This window comes from Crocodylus siamensis, chromosome 1 (genome assembly GCF_052110815.1).
Source record: "Crocodylus siamensis isolate JL-2025a chromosome 1, ASM5211081v1, whole genome shotgun sequence".
NCBI lineage: Eukaryota > Metazoa > Chordata > Crocodylia > Crocodylidae > Crocodylus > Crocodylus siamensis.
In genome coordinates this window covers 291,958,950-291,976,628 of record NC_143395.1, presented here as the reverse complement: position 1 = coordinate 291,976,628, position 17,679 = coordinate 291,958,950, and positions in this window count along the sequence as shown.

Below are 17,679 nucleotides of genomic sequence, written 5' to 3'. Positions count from 1 at the left end.
TTTGCTGAAAGAACAACTTTGTTTCACACTTGTTGGTGTTTGTGCTTATAAAGCTCCTTTTGCACTAGGGATCTTAACTCTCAGAGGAAGATTTTAAATGTTAAAGAAACTTAGTCTTGATTTAAGACCTCTTTTGCTACCAGGGTGATACACACGTGTTTTATCTGTATAGTTTTATACATGCTTTTATTTAACTGGTGAGGCTGGGGAGCGGTGCATGGGCGCTTGGCAATGGCATAAACCCTTTTTCTAGGTCTTGCTGGTCACAGAGTTGTCCAACCTGAAACCAGTTGTCCCTGTATTGAATCTTTCTCAGCCTAGCCCTTGTGAAGGTGTAACATTGGGGAAAATGCTGTTCTTGGGTGTCTGAATGACTCTCCTCCTGAATTGGGAGAAACATCCTACATTGCTTGCAGCCTGCTCTGTGACTTATGAGTCCAGGTCTGTGAGGGTTTTTCTTCACTGATGCAGTCAAGGCAGTCCCCTAGCTTGATCTAATGCACTGCCACCTGCAACTTCCTCCTCCAGTTCCTCAGGGTCTTTTAGGTGTTAGGGCTCCTTGGATCCTATGCTGGAACCAGCCAGATAACTCCTCTCCCAAGCTGGTGGATCATATGTTGTTATCCAACTCCTTTGATTAGGATGCTTCTTGAGGCTATCTTATCTTTATTTCTGCTCTACTTCTCTTGTAAGGCTCTGTTAGTTTCCTTTAGTTTCCTCTTTCTTTAACTATATAATCCAGACATTTACCAGTTTGTGGGATCCCCACCCCCCACTGAAAGAAGTTCTTAGTGGGGTTACTTGGGGAGGTCCTTCATCCTCCCCCTCCTGGCACTTCATCAGGCTAACATAGAGCTAGTACAGAGAACCCACATTTTTGGTGGGAGAACAGTCTCCTGTGCTTTGTGCGGTATCATCACAGTTACACGTTTGGATGTAGAAGCTTACAAAGCGGTTTTGAGAGGTATCATTTAGCTCTCCCTCTTGGTTACACACCTGGGTTACATGGGGAAGTTTTCAGGAATCCCTGCATTCCTGGTTGCCCCAGAACCTTTGAGTTTATACTTGACCTGTCACTCCCTGAATATCCCCTCACTGGGCACTTTTACACGTGTAAGTGCTGCAGCACCAGGCACTTTGAAAAGCAACCAGTGCTGCAATGCTTCCAGTTGTGTAGGTGGTGAAATGCACGTCAGTGCTGTGAAAATGGCGGTGGTGTGCTTTTGAACTGAAATGCATAGAAGATGCTTTAGTCCACAAGCGCAACGCTGCCATTTTGTGCGCTCTGATGCACATTTTGCCACTTACACAACTACATATAACACAGCGCAGCGTGTCAGTTTGCATGCAGAGCAGACTCAAGTCTGCTCTGAAGCAGCACATCTCTGGTGCATTGTGGGATCATAAAGTATGTGTATAACTTGTCATTAACTTCTACTGGGAATCAGTTGGGACTGTTTGCATGAACATAAATTGTGGCACATTCACAGTTGTCTAGGGTACAAAATCATCTGCCTTGCCCACCTGACAGTACATCTCTCCAGCTTTGGGCCCCAGAAGTGAGGCAATAAAGCCTGCCTAGAGGAAAACCCTGTACCAAATACCATGCATCTGATGCTTCAGCTCAAACTCCTGAAGTCCCTGTTTCCAGGTCTCTGCTACCTCAAGAAACATGATCTAGACTAGACTTATCCACAGCTCTGTTTAGAACATATACTCTGGATGTTGTGCTTTTGGAGCTGACTATCCTCAAACTGTCTCCAAGGAACTTGACCTTCTCCAGTGTCCCAGATCCCATTCTACCTCTCCTTCACTTCCCCGGCCTCTTCAGGTAATTTGGGTTTCTGTCCCGAGTCGTCATTTGGAACTGGCCTGGTGATGTTGAAAGCATATCAAATGCATCACTTGGGCCTTGCTTTATCTTTAGGGGATGTAATGCTCTTTCTGAGCAAGTCTGTACTAGCAGACTTTTAAGAAGCTCTGCATAACTCTTCCCCCTCGCCCCCATCCTGCATTCCTGACACTTAACTCACTTGTTTTTCTTCTGCTAATGCTGGTTTTTACTGTAGTTTGTCTCTTGTTGCAAGGCTCCTACTTCAGTCTCCCACCTCTACTACCAAAATGCTATGGTCACTTAGGCTAGCTTTATTTGCTACCCCTCCTCAGGGTTTTAGCCCATGCACTCCTACACGTGTTCCGAGTTCTGGTCTGGGGTACTGGCCCACTCACTGGGTAGCACCTGTAATTCCTTCCACTGAAGTCCGGTCCTGCAAGGGTTTTCTTTGGGAGTCTGTGATGGATGCTGACTAAAAGGACTTGAAGACAACTTCTTCAGAACCGGCCATGATTTTTTTTCCCAAAAACATTGTGTTAAACAAGGGCATTTTAAAGGAATAGCATACTAATCCTACTCAGCCTTTAACCTATTTATCACTAGCTAAGGCAGGCCTTGCTTTTCCCTACGTGAATTGGGAGAATCTGTCCAGTTACTAGTTGTTCTCTGTGTATCTTCCTAGCCTGTCAGGTCTTTTTTTTTTACTGAAACACCCTAGCCTAGGCAGCCTTCTCTTAACTCACTCTAGCTCCCTTTTTTTCACAGGCCTTTTTTTTTGGTTGTAACTGTGTTGGTCTAAGGGCACAGGCAGGCAAGGTTCATTGGTTAGATGTGATATCTTTTTATTAGACCAACTGAGTAGTTGGAAAAAATGTTCTTGGCAAGCTTTTGGGTGCAGTCACCCTTCATCAGTAATAGGGAGTCTCTGCTGGTCTGAGACTCCAAGGAATGAGAGAAGCTAAAAGTGTGGTAGGGCGTCAATGAAAATGTAAGTAGGTAGGGGTAAGCAAGACAAAAGGTAAAGCAGGTGAAAAAAACAGGGAAAAAAAAGCTTTGGAGAGAGACAACTGATAAAATACAAGATGGAAAAGTCTGTGAAAAAGGGAATAATTGGAGATCAGGAAACCAGGAATGGGAGAAGCTAAAAAAGTGACAGGATGTTAGTGAAAATATAAAAAGGTAGAAATTAGAAAAACTTAAGCTTGCTAAGCACTTTTTTCCAACTACTCAGTTGGTCTAATAAAGTTCTTTGGTTAGATGTTATCTCTTTTGGCTGCCTTAGGCCTCTTTGAAATTTTAGGTCTCCTTTGATCCCAAGCTGAATAGACCCAGCCAGGTGACTTTTCCCCACTCCCAGCTGATGTCTCCCAGCCACTGCAATTTTAAAGTATTTGTGCCTGGGTCCCCAGGGCTGTCTTACCTATGCTATCATTTAACCGTTCCTGTTACCTTGTTATAGAAGCACTTTTCATCCTCCTTTGATTTAAATATGTGTGCAGACAAACAGCAGTACGCCACTGGATAAGGAAACAGCCACACTTGATATTCATAAAACACTGTTTTCCCTCTTTGTCCCAATGTAAGTACACGAAATACTCCATAGATCATTCTGTTGTGCCAAGCCAAGCAAGTCACCTAAGTATGTGAGAAGCAAGGATTTCTGTATGTTCTATTGGACCAACTATGTAGTTGGGATAAAGTTTGACAAGCTTCCAAATACAAGGTATCAGTCAGGTCTCTGATCACAGGAAACCAGGTGCAGCAAGTGAAGTGCAAGATAGGGGAGGGGCTGAGCTGAGAGAGATTCTCTGAGGAGTCGATCTCACCTTCCTTTTGTGGAAAGAATTCAGGACTTGGATCAGCTATAATGGGCCATAAATCCAATATCAATGTTTAGTTCTTGGCTCTTGGTGTCCAGTGAGCTTGTGAAGTTTTGTTCCCAAGTTTGCTTTTTGAAGGTGTTCAGTAGATTTCCCTTGAGCAAGGATAATGAGGTCAGGGAGGGAGTGGTGGCTCTGTGAGGAATGTGCTCCTACTGGTGAGTATATGTCCCCATCCTTATCTTTTTTTTTTTTTTCTGTGAGAGTTCATTCTCTTGCCTAATTGCTGTTAATATCACCCACCTTGTTGCCATGAGGGCACCTGAAGTACAAAGAGTAGAAGACTTTAAGGCATGTGCTTAAATGCTTGGCTGGGCATTTAGGAGGATCAAAACTATTTTAACAATTCAAAATACCTTGCTGCATGGGGAATTAAAATAATACTGCCCTGGAGACCTGCAGAAGGGCCTGGTGATGCAAGCGTAGTTCATCCAGTTTAGGATGCAGAACTCTAACCGGGGGCTACAGTGGAGGTGAGAGGGCTACATACTTTGGGCTGCCTAGGGAGTGCTGCTTGTTGATCTATAGTCAAATGACCATGCTGAAAGGGGATCTTGGGTGGCCAAGGGTTGTTTATAGACTCTAACATACTGGTAGTATCCTAGATTTGACTGAGCCTGATTCTGAATGACATTGTGATATCAGACATAGCCTCAGTTGTGTATTTTGTGGGGAAATAATGAGAGCATTGGTGTGCTAGAAAGTTAAAAGCAAGGTAGTGACATTTTTTCCATACACAGAATGGCAATTACTATTAGTATCAGCGATGCATAATCTAAAATAAGCAACTTCAGATGAATGAAAAACTTGTAGCATAGGGCAGTGATTCTCAGCTTAAGGCATCCCAGGGTGCTTCAGGACTTAAGGTCCTTTCAGGGGCATCATGGGACGTCACGCAATGTTAGCACTGTTAGGTTTGCAAACATGGCGTAGAAGATGAATAAGGATCCGTAGCATTAAGACTGTTTTAACCTGCTGTCAGAAAAAATGCTGTATTATTTTTCTGTAGTAAAAAAATGAGTGAAAAATAAGAGCTGGCATTTTCTGAGAGGTCTAAAAGGATCTTCTGGGGATTTTCTGAAAGGATCCTGAGGAGAGAGGATTTTTTGAGAGCAGTGGCAACACATAGGGGATGCATGGGAGTGCACATGCACCCCTGAGAGCACTGGTGCGCCCCCTGTCTGGCCACTCTTGCCACTTAGGTGATGGGCAGGGGGGGCAGACGGGAGCACTGGTGCCCCCCTGCAAGCGTTGGCCAATAGCTGCAGCCACTCCTGGAATGGCTCCCGCAGTGACTGGCTGTGGGTGAACACCCCACCCCCTAGTCAGCAGGATAGGCCACAGAGGGACTCTCCCCCGGTCAGCAGGGCTGGTTGCAGGGGGGGCACATCCCCCCCCCCCGACTAAGGCAGCACCAGTTGCCCATGTCTGAGAGGATCCTTCTGAGTCTAAACATGTTGAACCTGTGTGCAGGCTGCAGGAACTGAGAACAGAATGCTGACTGTAGAAGCAGATTGGAAATTTCAAGATATGGCATATATAGAAAACAAAGCTATGTGCACAGTCTTGCACAAGCTAGTAGTTGCATTAAATACCAAAAGGGGGGTCTAGTCTGCATTCTTTACTCATCTTAGGAATTTGAGGTGGCATCAATTGCTTGAGTTCACATAGTAGACAAGAGAAATTATTCAAACGTGTTGTTTTATAGTCAATCTGGTGAATCTGCCCTTATCAAAGCACATACAGAATCCCTGAAAACCATACAGAACATTTAAATTTACTATACTTGAATAAGTATGAGGATTTACAGAAGTGTATCTTTCATAGTTTTACCTGGGGGGGGGGGAATCAGACCTTTCAAGCAGGGGTGTAGATTGTAGCCATGTTGGTCTAAGGGCATAGGCAGACAAGGTTTTTTGGGTGAATAAAATGTGTCAGATTCACCCAAAGAACCTTGTCTGCCTAAGACCTTTCAAGCCTCATTTTAACTTTACTAGTCATTCAGTGCAATAATCACCAGAGAAGCTGTTCTCATTCTTTCTTTACTTGAGATCCCAAACCACCTGCAAATTGTGATCCAGTCTCCAGATCCTTTGTAGTCAGAGCAAGAAGGTGTCACTGATTTGGGGCAAAGTCTGCTAGACAGGGGTGGGTTCTGGAGTATTGGATTAGTATAAGTGTTGGTTTTGGCTTCAGTTTGGGGGGCAGTGGATGTTTAACTAACTTCACTATGAAAGTTGCCACAATTTATTCTCTCTTGCTCTCACTTCCATTGCATTATCTGAACAGTGAAAACTTGGTAGGATTTTTTTAGTTCTTTATGATGTTAGTGTTTTGTGTAATGTCTATGTTAGAAATGGGTCTTTAACTTGTACGTGGCATCTAATCTACCAATAAGCACAAAAATTAACCATGTATCTGAATGCCTTTAGCTTCATAGTTTCAGAGGGATAGGTTGTAGGCATGCTGGTCTAAGAACATAGGCATACAAGATTCTTTGAGTAAATCCGATATCTTTTATTAGACCAACTATAATAGTAGGAAAAAAATGTCCAACTATTTTATTGAAGAGTTTTTATTATTTGTCTAATAAAAGATATTGGATTTACCCAAAGAACTTTGCCTGCCTTTAGCTTCATAGAAAAGTTTTACAAATTGGTTATACATTGGACTTTGGCAAGTATTCAGGATAAAGGCTGCATGGAAACTTACTTTCGAACACTTGATTATAGTCAGTAGTAAAAGAAAAGCTAGGACTTGTAGTTTGATGTCATATTGGTTTGCTTGCCAATTTTAGCATGTCTTGTTCTTGTTCTTGATGGGTGTGATTCTAACCTGTAGACGAGGTTCTTTGGGTGAATCTGGTATCTTTTATTAGACAACTTAAATAGTTGAAAAAACTTTACTTAGCAAGCTTTCAGGTTTAAAAACCCTTTGTTGGACTGAGGAAGCATCTGTAGTTGGTGTGTACTCTTCCTGGATGGAATGAATAGTAAAGAAGCCATTCTAACCCCTAGTCACCTGTCTTTGCTTACTCATATTGGAGGATCAGTTGCCACTGGGCTGTTGTGTGACCTCGGGCTAATCATTTCACCTCTCTCTGCCTCAAGTTTTCTCCCTCTGTAAAAGATGAATGATGATACGGATTGCTTTTATTAAGTGCTTTGAGGTTTACTGTAGGAGCCAGGTACTCAGTATGTGGCTTTTGTTCTTAACCGGTGTAGATAAGAGACGTTTCATTCTTTTGCAAAAAGGCATGGATGAGCCCACTTAACAATGAATGAGGCATTTAATGTGACATAATCCATGTTTTCAAATGTCAGAGCTTGTTCTGGAGAGTGAATGACAAAAGTTGCTTCCTCCTACAGAAAGATAAGAACCGTCTAATTTCTGCAAGGGCTGGTGGATGCTAACAGTACAGGTTCAATGGTGCCAGGTCCTAAGATCCACTTCCAAATCCTAGTGCTTCAGATCATTGTGCTCCATCTTGAGAGTGGCATGTTTCATCGGCTCTGCAAAAACTGGTGATACTGTGGCATGATGCATACTGGTCCCAGAACATATCTAGGACTAATGAGCATGTTTGAAATGGTCAGGGAAGGGAATTGATTTAAAAGGACAGCAGGTTTTCTGGTAAGTAGTAGTATGAGAAGGAAACTTGAAATTTGCCATGTTTTAAATAGGAAATCTTTCCGCAGCTGCCCTGTGTGTGCCTGTATCTCCAAGAATCTAAATGTGCACAGTGAGCATTGTTCTAGGTTTGCATCCTGCCCTGGCTTCAGGGGAAGTACTTGCTGTCTGAGAGGAAGGCATCCTGCCTCTCCATGTTTATCAGCCTGTTTCAACAGTCCTCTGTAAATTTCTATAGGGGAAAAGTCTGCAGTGGTTAATCTGCCCATGTAAAGCATCCTGATTTTTCATTTATCCTTTAATAAAGAACCACTAAATTTCATCCAGTCTTAACTTGCAGCACTGAAGTTTAGTATTAGCCTTTTTTATTATCTCTAACAACTGATGCAAGGGAAAAAATGACTAGTTTCTTGCTGGATGTTCAGAGTTCAAAAAATCTGCCACTCTGGAGCTTTGGGAAAAGCCAGCATTAGTGTTGTAGCTCAGTAGAGCATAGAAAAGCTGTTAATTATCTCCTACACTTTGGGCCAACAGGAGCTTGTTTTGTGCTGCCAAGCTATGCTGAAGAATGATACACTGATTAAAAGGAGCAACAGCTGAACACACAAAAAGGACTAAAGACACTAGCTACACTCATGGAATGACACTTCTACTGAGGATTTCTTGTAAACCATAAGCTCATACAGGTTCCCTAGTTGGGAAACTAGTGGAATTGAAATTCCCGAGGAGAAGGGAAGAGAAGCTAAGCCTTTCTTAGGCAGCACTGACAGAAGTGATTTTGTTGTGTGATTGGCCCCCTGAAAGTGCTCTACAGCCATGCCCTGACAGAACTGCATGGCTGCAGAGTGCTTTAAAAGTGCCCAATTGTACAACAAATGAACCCTCACTTAATGAGGGTTCAGATGAAGGCACTCCAAAGTGGAGTTCTGTCTGCGGGATGGGAGAGGGGAAGGGAGGGAGCTCCCATCTGGGGTTTGCCCAGCCTGCACTAGATGCAGGGGCGGGTGGATTGGAGGCCCTCTGAGGTACCGTACTTCCAGGTCCAAAAAAGAAGACACCTGTTAGGGGCAGGGCAGGGGGAATATGCTGGTGGGGGGCAAGTGACATGCTGGTGCCCTTCCCCTGCCCACTCTGTTGCCCCTCACTGACAAGCCACAGCCTGCTCAGCCCTGCTGCCGCCCCTCACTCCCAACCCACTGACCCCAGCCCTGCCAGTGCACCTCACTCCCAAAAAAGCAGTACCCTGGCCCAACTGCTGGTGCCCCTCACTCTGAACCCTCAGCCCCCTGGCACTGCCAGTGCCCCACACACCCATCCCACAGTCACCCCCCCAGCCTTGCTGGTGCCCCTCACTTCTGACCCACAGCTCCCCCCACCCCAGCCCTGCCAGTGTCCTTCATTCCCTACCCGCAGCCCCCTGCCCTGCCGGTGCCCCTCACTCCCAACCCAGAGCCCCTTGCCCCCCAGATCTGCCGGTGCCCCTCACACCTGGCTTTCTGTACTCCCTGCTCCAATGTTGAAAATGGACTTGGAGTGGGGGGGGAATCCTGGTTATTTGGTTTGCATTTAAAAAAACCTGCCCAGATGCAGCACAGATGGCCAAAAAAGAGGCCATGTCCAGGAAAACCTGGATGTATGGTAACCCTATCCAGGGTAGGGCCTCCAATCCACCTCCCCTCCCCTGCCCCAGCACAGGTTAGACAAATCCCAGACTGGAGACCTCTCCTTTCTGACATCCTGCAGACAGCACTGGAGCTGTGGGAGGAGAGGGCTAGGGGAGAGAGGCTGCAGACACACAGCCTTTCTCCCCTGGATCCGCTGCAGAGTGGAGCTTGATTTCCCCTCCCCGACTGACCAAACAGCAAATGTCTGCTGCCTCAGGGAGGTTGCTGTAACTCATGGTACCTTGCTGTGAAGCATCATGAGTTACAGTGGACAGCTACACATCTATGAAGTGACAATTGGGTAATGAATTGACATTTCATAGAAAGTGATGTTCTGCACTTGTTAACACATGTTGCTGAATTTTCTTCCTATGGTTCTTTCCTTTGCATATGTGATGTGAACCAGCCAGTGCTACTGTGATACTTTTCTTTTGCCAAGGCTTTGCTTTCTGCACCTGTACTCAGGCAAATGCCTTGCTTACATAAGAGGAAATCCAGAAGTCTACTTGCAGGACCCAACTGAGAGAGGGGGAGAAGGAGGGGCAATATTAAAAAATGAAAGTAGAGTTGTATCTGGAATTGGATAAAAATAATGATATCAACTTAGTGTTCTACAAATACAACTCTACTTTCATTTCTTAATATTGTCTCCTCTCCTTCTGAGAGAGAGTACTGACTTCACTCAAACAGGAGCAGAGTCCTGTGCAGGTTTGTTTTCTTGGTTGCTGAGGATGAGCCTGAGATGTGTAGTCTTGAAATAGATATAAATATGAATAAGGAGCATGATGGAGAATTACAGGCAGGTAGTTCTTGTTTAGCAGGCATATAATGGAGGGAATTGACAAGACTCAAAACGGAGGATTTTTTGAGTGAACTGAAGTCCCTAGAACTATATAAAAAAAAAAAATGGCCATAATGAGGGGGAAAAAATAATTCCATGACCATGGAAAAGAGCACATAGGCTCTAGACCTGTAGTTCTCAACCTTTTTAGATCCAGAATACCCTTTGATAGATTTGAGGCCCCCCTTGGAACATGACAGCTCTTAGTTTTCACTTAATTTTTTTCTCTAGTCAAAAACACGAGAAATTCTTCTGTTGCAAAGAACTCAAACTATAGCAGGGCAGAAAATTTTTAACTCTGAAATCTGGGTTTATCTCATGAATCATGTTTGCACACGTAACGGTGATAACATAGTGTGGCACCCCAGGATGCTGTGGCACCGTGGTTGAGAATCACTGCCCTAGACTCATGCGGATCATAGCAAATGGACATAATGTATCCCAAAACTGAAGGATATAAAACTCCAAACTCAGCCAGTATGAAAGGAAACCTGCTAAAACTCAAGGACAGTGAACCCAAACCTGAGAATAGATCTAGCCTAGATATATGCTTTCCCTTGTCACCCTAGTATGTGAGACTCCCCATGAGGTAAAGCATTGTTATACCTGTTTTACAGACAGAAAACTGAGGCAGATGTTAAGGGTGCCTGTACACAAACGTCAAGGCTGCTCCAATGCGATTGCCGTGCTCCAGTGGACTTCCACATCTTGCGTATCAGCGTGTCTGTGCTTAAAAATGGCAGAAGGGGCACTTGAACTAAAGCTTGTTGAAGCACAGGGATGCATGGCACTTTTATTAGAATGGCTCTTGGAGCTGCTGTAATTAAGCCACCACCCCTCTCACCCCCAAAGCATGTGTGAAAGTGCCCTAAATGACAGCTCAAGGGTTACACAGGAGATCCATACCAGACACTAGATCTGCAGAGTCCTTGTCTAGTGCCTTAAGCAGGAGCTTGCTCCTTTTCTTTCTCTTCCTCCTTTGGGAGAAGGAATAAAGCTACCAGAGCTCTAGAAGTCTCATCTGGCAATAATTTTTGCTAATGTTTCCAAACAGCAAATCAAGATGTTCTTTAAAACCAGAGGTTATAGCCCAGGCACTGCTATAGTGATACAGCTAGACTGCTCCAAGACAGCATCCAAGCTGGTTTGTTCAGAGCTAGCTCAGGTTCTCTCTTCATAACATTTTGCTGTCCCAGGCAGAAAGACCTGTAGAGGCTACTTGTTTGCAAAATTCAAGGCCAAGTTCTTGAGGTGTAACATGGTGTGAGAGGTTTGACTGAATGGTATGAATAATGAAGACAGGATTTCCTTCACTCTAAAACTAGCTGCGTATCATTCCTTGTACTTAGACCAATACTGAATTTGCCTTTCCATGCTTTGACTCGGTCTGTACATAAAGTCAGACTGGTTTAAGGAGAAGTGTAATTTTTATACCACTTCAGCTAAACAACTCCCATATTGCGTGGATACAAACTTGATCTACTTATACCTGGTTTGTACTGGTTTTGTTTGCATCAGCAAGCTTACAAATGCTGGTTAAACTGCTGTATAACCAGCTTTAAATCAGTAAGTACATACAGAGCTTTGTTACCAGTTTAGCAAAATCAGCCTTTAAACTACTTGAAAGTTAAAATCTAACTTCTGTGTGTAGGCAACTTGTTCAAGAAAGTTCCTTGATGAAATATATGCATCTGTCTGTAGTTCACAGTTATGTCTACTGGAAGGACTAGCATGGTGCTTTGCTTTCCTTTGGAAGTAGTCTATACCTGTTAATCTCACCAATGTCTGTATCAGACCAATTTCTGGCAAGCTTGGTGAGATTGTGTGCGTTTGTGCTGTTCCCATTATGTGACAAAACTGGATCAAAAGCATAATATTACATGGGTATTTACATGGAGACTTCTGAAGATGTGCTCCTGCGGTACATCTTTGCAAACAACAGGGGAAATGTCATCCATGACCACTGATGTACTTTTCCAACTACAGAAGCAGTAAATTAATCAGCTGCTGAGTGTCTCAGTGAGGAACTGAAGGAGGCAAACTTCATTTTTGGATTGGCAGCACAGATGGAGGGAGAAACTATTATTTGGGGTGCTGAGTGAATGTGTCAGCACAAGAACTACAGTTCCCCAACCTCATTTTGCAGCCATTCAAATAGATTTCTGAAATGGGATACAGTGACCTCACTAGCAGTCCCCTGCCCGTGTTATCATCCACCTTCCAAAATTCCAGTGTGATGCCAGCAGCTCTTGATGGGCTTGGGATCCATTTTGCCTTGTCAATGTTGGTTTGTCTGGTGCATCACATTGTTAATTTTGACTCTGGATGTGAAGTTAACATCAATAGCACTGTTGTGAAATTGCACAAGTCAGTCAATGCCTGTAGCAACCTTTATAGAAGTTGGTGATTCTAGTGTCCAGCAGTTGCAACTGCCTGGTAGTTGTCACTATGGAAGTATGAAATTATAATTTTCCATGTATAGAAGCTAATTATTGGGTGGTTGACTTAAATCTGTCACCCCCAACCCTGTGGCAGGGAAAGCAATGGTGGGGGGCAGGTGGCCAGACCCCCGTCCCTCTGCATGCCTGCACCTGTTCCCCTGGCCGCTTGCCAGGGTTGAATTATACTCCCACTCTTGGGTGGGGTCTGCGGTGGTGGAAGCCGAAAGGAGCTGCTGCTGTCTGAGATGCTTAGAAAAGCGCAGGGTGGGTCAGGGGCTCTCATCTCTTATGGGGGGACTTATGGGGAGCTCTTGTGGGGGAGGGCTCATCCCCCTCCAAATCCTCTGTATTTTGAGCTCTGCCACTTGCCCTCCTGCTGCCTGTCCCCCTCAGCTACTTTTCTTCCCCCTGCCACTTACCTCCTGCAGTGGGTCTGGCTGTGGGGCAGGCAGTGGCCTTTGTTTGGTCTCGTCTGGCCAGGCAGAAGCAACTGCTGCAGCTTGGAGCTTGGTCAGGGTTGGAATTGGGGTCAGAGACAGAGCAGAAGGTAAGTGGTTGAGAGTGGGGGAGAAAGTGGCAAGGAGCAGGGCAGACCATGCAGTCTCCACTGCGCTGCCTCTTAGTTGCATGTTGCAGATCTCCTTTGTATTCCCCCTCCCCAACACATGGTCTTCTTGCCCTTGGGTGCCTCCCCATATTCTGGTCTCCCCTGCATGCCCCATGCTACTCACTCCCTCACCTGCAGTATGAGCTCCCCTGACCCAGGCCAGGTAGCAGGTGGAGTTCTGGCTTCATCTTGGGCCCAGAGCTGGAGCCACAGCAGCTGCCAGGCCCAGACAGTACTCAAATGCAGGATGTTGGATTAGGAAAAATAACCTCATCCTGGATTTGAGTAAATACTGTATTTCTAATATTTTATACTTAGGTCAAACAATCATGGAAATTCTTGCACCCATGCTTTCCTTTTTCCTTTCATTTTGTCCAATCTGTCAGTGACTTGTTGGGTAATATCCAGAGAAGCACGCCCATCCCATCTAAACTGTAGAAACTCTGCAGTGTTTAATCCAGGGCTGTTGCTTTTTTTCAGCCATTGTGGAGTATATCAGATTATCATCTGCATTTCCATAGAAAATCAACTGACATGCAAATCTGCATCTAGCACTGAAGCCATGGATAAGGAAGGTCTTGAACACTGAAAACTGTACTGAAATGCTTTTCTTTCTTGTGCAAGACTATCCCTAATTAAAATGATCTCAGGCAAATGGTGCCAATGCAAAGCATACTGTTTCATGAATTAACAGGAAAATTACACAGGCAATATAATGGAATAATGGAATATCAGCCAGCAACCGTGACAAACAGTTTGTCAGGACATTGGATCCTAGGCAGCTATGGTGAAACTGCAAAGAGTGCAATAAGGGGTATAGACCATAACATTTTTTGGCTCAAATATAGGGAAAGGGATGAATACCTGGGAAAGGTGGGCAAGGGGTTGGGAGAGAGGATGGGAAAGAACAGAAAAGGGGCAGAACCTGAAAAGGTGTCAGCAATTTGGGATGCGAGGGGCAGAGGGAAAAAAAGAAGGGGTCTTGTACGCTTATTTATTTATCTATACAGCGGAAGGGTTACTTCACTGTCTGTGCACCTACCTTCCACTGACAACGGAAGGCAGAAGGTGGCTAAAAACCTGTGGAATGTAGTTAAAGAACCATCGTGGAAACTTCGGTTTGCTATCCCTACTTTATAGGGATGACTATAAGGTACGGATAGATATGACTATAGACAATTCCATTAGAAAAAATACTTTGTAGAAAAAAAAGATAGTTAACAGCTGAAGCCTCTTTCCTCTCTTTCTTCTATGGGAAAGACCCCCACCCTCCCATCACTACCCCAGGATCAGGCACAGCTGTGAGATGTTCCGCTCTCTTTATGCAGCATTTGTACCAATCACCCTTATCCCCAACCTCATTTTGGGGTGGAAGATAGACTTGTCTAGTCTGGAAAAAAAAAATAGTATTCTTTCAAAATGGAGTAGGTAGTCTAGGCCAAGAAATCAAACCTTGGGTCTTGTGCATGAATGGGAAACATAACTAAAGTTGTCTGATAGCAATGTCCAACTCTTCATTCCTTTTGCTTTCATATTGTGCCATCTCTGGCACAATGTATTGCCCAAAACTATGTATTGCCCAGTTCTTTCTACTGCCTGAAATGATTTTCCTGCTTACAGTGAGAAACTGAAGAGCCCTATTGCTTAGGGGCAACCAACATGGGTTCATCAGTGGCAGGTCCTGTCAGACTAACCTGGTGGCCTTCTACAATCAGATTACTAGATCATTAGATGCAGGGGTAGCAGTGGATATAGTCTTCCTGGACTTCTGGAAGGCTTTCGACACTGTCTCTCACCCCGTTCTCATTAAGAAACTGGGGGACTGTGGTGTCGATACCCACACAGTCAATTGTGTTGCCAACTGCCTGGAGGTCTGCGCCCAGAGGGTGGTAGTGGATGGGTCCTTCTCAACCTGGAGGGACGTGGGCAGTGGGGTTCCGCAGGGCTCGGTCCTCGGGCCCGCGCTGTTCAACATCTTCATCAGTGATTTGGATGAGGGGGTAAAAAGCACGCTGCTCAAATTTGCTGATGACACTAAGATGTGGGGGGATGTGGGCACACTGGAAGGAAGCATCAGGCTACAATCAGACCTAGACAGGTTACAAGGGTGGGCGGATGAGAATAGGATGGGATTCAACACAGACAAGTGCAAGGTGATGCACCTGGGGAGGAACAACCGGCACCATACCTACAGGAGCTTGTCAGCACGGAGGCGGAAAAGGATCTTGGAGTTATCATTGACTCCAAGATGAACATAGGCCGGCAGTGTGGGGAGGCAGTCAGGAAGGCCAACCGTACCCTGTCATGCATCCACAGATGCATCTCGAGCAGGTCCAAAGAGGTGATCCTCCCCCTCTATGTGGCACTGGTCAGGCTGCAGTTGGAGTACTGCGTCCAGTTTTGGGCGCCACACTTCAAGAGGGATGTGGACAGCATGGAGAGGGTCCAGAGGAGGGCCACTTGCATGATCAGGGGACAGCAGGGCAGGCCCTATGTGGAGAGGCTATGGGACCTGTACCTGTTCAGCCTCCAAAAGAGAAGGCTGAGGGGGGATCTAGTGGCCTGTTATAAACTAGTCAGGGGGAATCAGCAGGCAGGGGGTCGGACTAGATGATCTACTCAGGTCCCTTCCGACCCTAGAAACTAGGTAACTATAAATCCCTCTGCTTTTCAATGCCATTAAAATCTCTCCTCTTTCCTACTTCCTTATATATTTCTAAGATATATTTTTTCCTGGTGTTTAATCAGGTGACTTTTACATAAGGAAGAGCCTTCTCTTACGTAGAGTGCAGCTCACAATATCCCTGGAGTCTCTGTCGTCTTCACTGTCTTATTTGGAGTGATTGTAGCTGTGGTAGGGCCATAATCTCTGAAGGCTTGAGGACAGCACTGAGAAATCGCCAAAAAGCCTTGATGGAGGGGCTTTCCTTTTCACTTCTATTTCTTTCCTTTTCAAAGTTCACAGAACTTAAGGTCAGAGAAGACAACAAACATCCAATCTAACTACCTGTATGTTAAAAGCCATCGCGTTTCATCCATGTATGTGACACTGAGGTCAAAGACTTCAGTTCTTAAACCGAGACATGTATTGTAGTTAGAAAGCAGGAGAGACCAAGGTGCCTGAGACCTCTACAATAGCAGAGAATGGATCAGGTAAGATAGACCCAGATAATGGATAACACCTCATGCTATAGTGTTTCTCAACCCAAAAGTGGGTTACAAGAATATTTGAAAGGGTTGTGAGCAATCACAGAGAAACATGGGAAAGTATGGGGTTTCCCTAGCAGGCTAACAGAGTTCCAGCTTGAAAGGGGCTTCTTGGGGCTGAGGGGAGCAAGAGGAGGGCAATCAGGCAGGGGGCACCATGTGCATATGGCAGCCAGGCAGGGTGGACAGCATCTCCTGCAGCTTCCAGCAGATAAGTCTATGGGGCAGGGGGACATAGATGACCTGTTGGAAGGAGTGGGGGGCACAGGTGATGGGACACATGCCCCCCCCAGATTTGTGTGCTCACAGCATGGGAGTATGGAGCAGGGCAGCAAGGACTGTTGCTGCTGCCACCACCATGAACCCTGCACCAGCCATGGCACCAGCAGCACGAAGAGTAATGGATGGTGGGGGAGGGGGCCCATGCTGCCCTCACCTTTTCCTGCCACCTGTTGCTTGTGTGCTAGGCCATGGCTCTACCTTGCTGCCATGGCCCAGCTGCTGTCACCATTGCTGTCTTCAGGCTGCCCATGCTGCCCACCACCCCACCTGCTCTCCAAGGTAGAGCTGTGGCCTGAGGCGAGTGGCAGTGACCAGGCCATGGCATGGGGTAGATCTGTGCCCCGGCATGCAAGCAGCTGGTGGCAGGAGGTGGTGAAACAAGCATGGCCCCACCCCCCATCCACTACTCCTTGTGCCGCTACCACCATGGATGGTGTGGGGTTCATGGAAGCAGCAACAAGTCTTGCTGCTCTACTTTACCCTCCTGCAGTGGGACTCACCTGCTTGTGACGGTTCAGCCAGGCTCTAGCCCTGTGCCTGCTGTGGGCATACAAATCTGAGGAGGAGATGCACCCTGCCTTCCCTACCCCACTCAACCACCCCCAACCCCACAAACACTGGGGTTGGGGGGCAGCGGGTTGGGAGTGAGGGGCACTGGCAGGGCCAGGGACTGTTTTCTATTTAAACTACTTACTGGGTCAGGACTGGCCATCAATGTTTACAAAAGGGTCCTGTTACAGAAAAGGTTAAGAAACACTGCTATAGAGACAGCTCAAAAACTCTGCAGGTCCCTCTCAATATACCCTGGGGAAAAATTCCTTGATTGCCAAATCTGGCAATCAGCATGTGAGAAAAATCCACCTCCCAGATGCCTAGGAGGATTTTGTGTACCATCCCCATATGGGTCATACTTGCTGCTGTAAACAATCTCTGATGCTTCAAAAGAAGGCACATTAGAAAGATCAGATACCAAATTATGTATTAGGGCAGAGATGACCAGCTGAAGCCCTAAGGCATGAGACCTGAGTATACTGGGCGACCTTAAAGTAACTGGAATGTATGAGTGTAACTTAATCAATCCTATAAAGGAAACGTTTGGACAAGGCGGTTGGACTACAGATCTGACATGACTGCAGACTAAAGACTATTCTTTCCCTCCTTTTCTGATTTGCCCTTCCCTCTCACAACCTTCCCCTCTGCCATTTTCTGTTCTTGTCCTGTCCCAGTAGCCCTCATCGTGTCCGCTTATCAGGGTGTGCTGGGAAAGAAGAGCAGGCTATTCTTCAGCTCCCC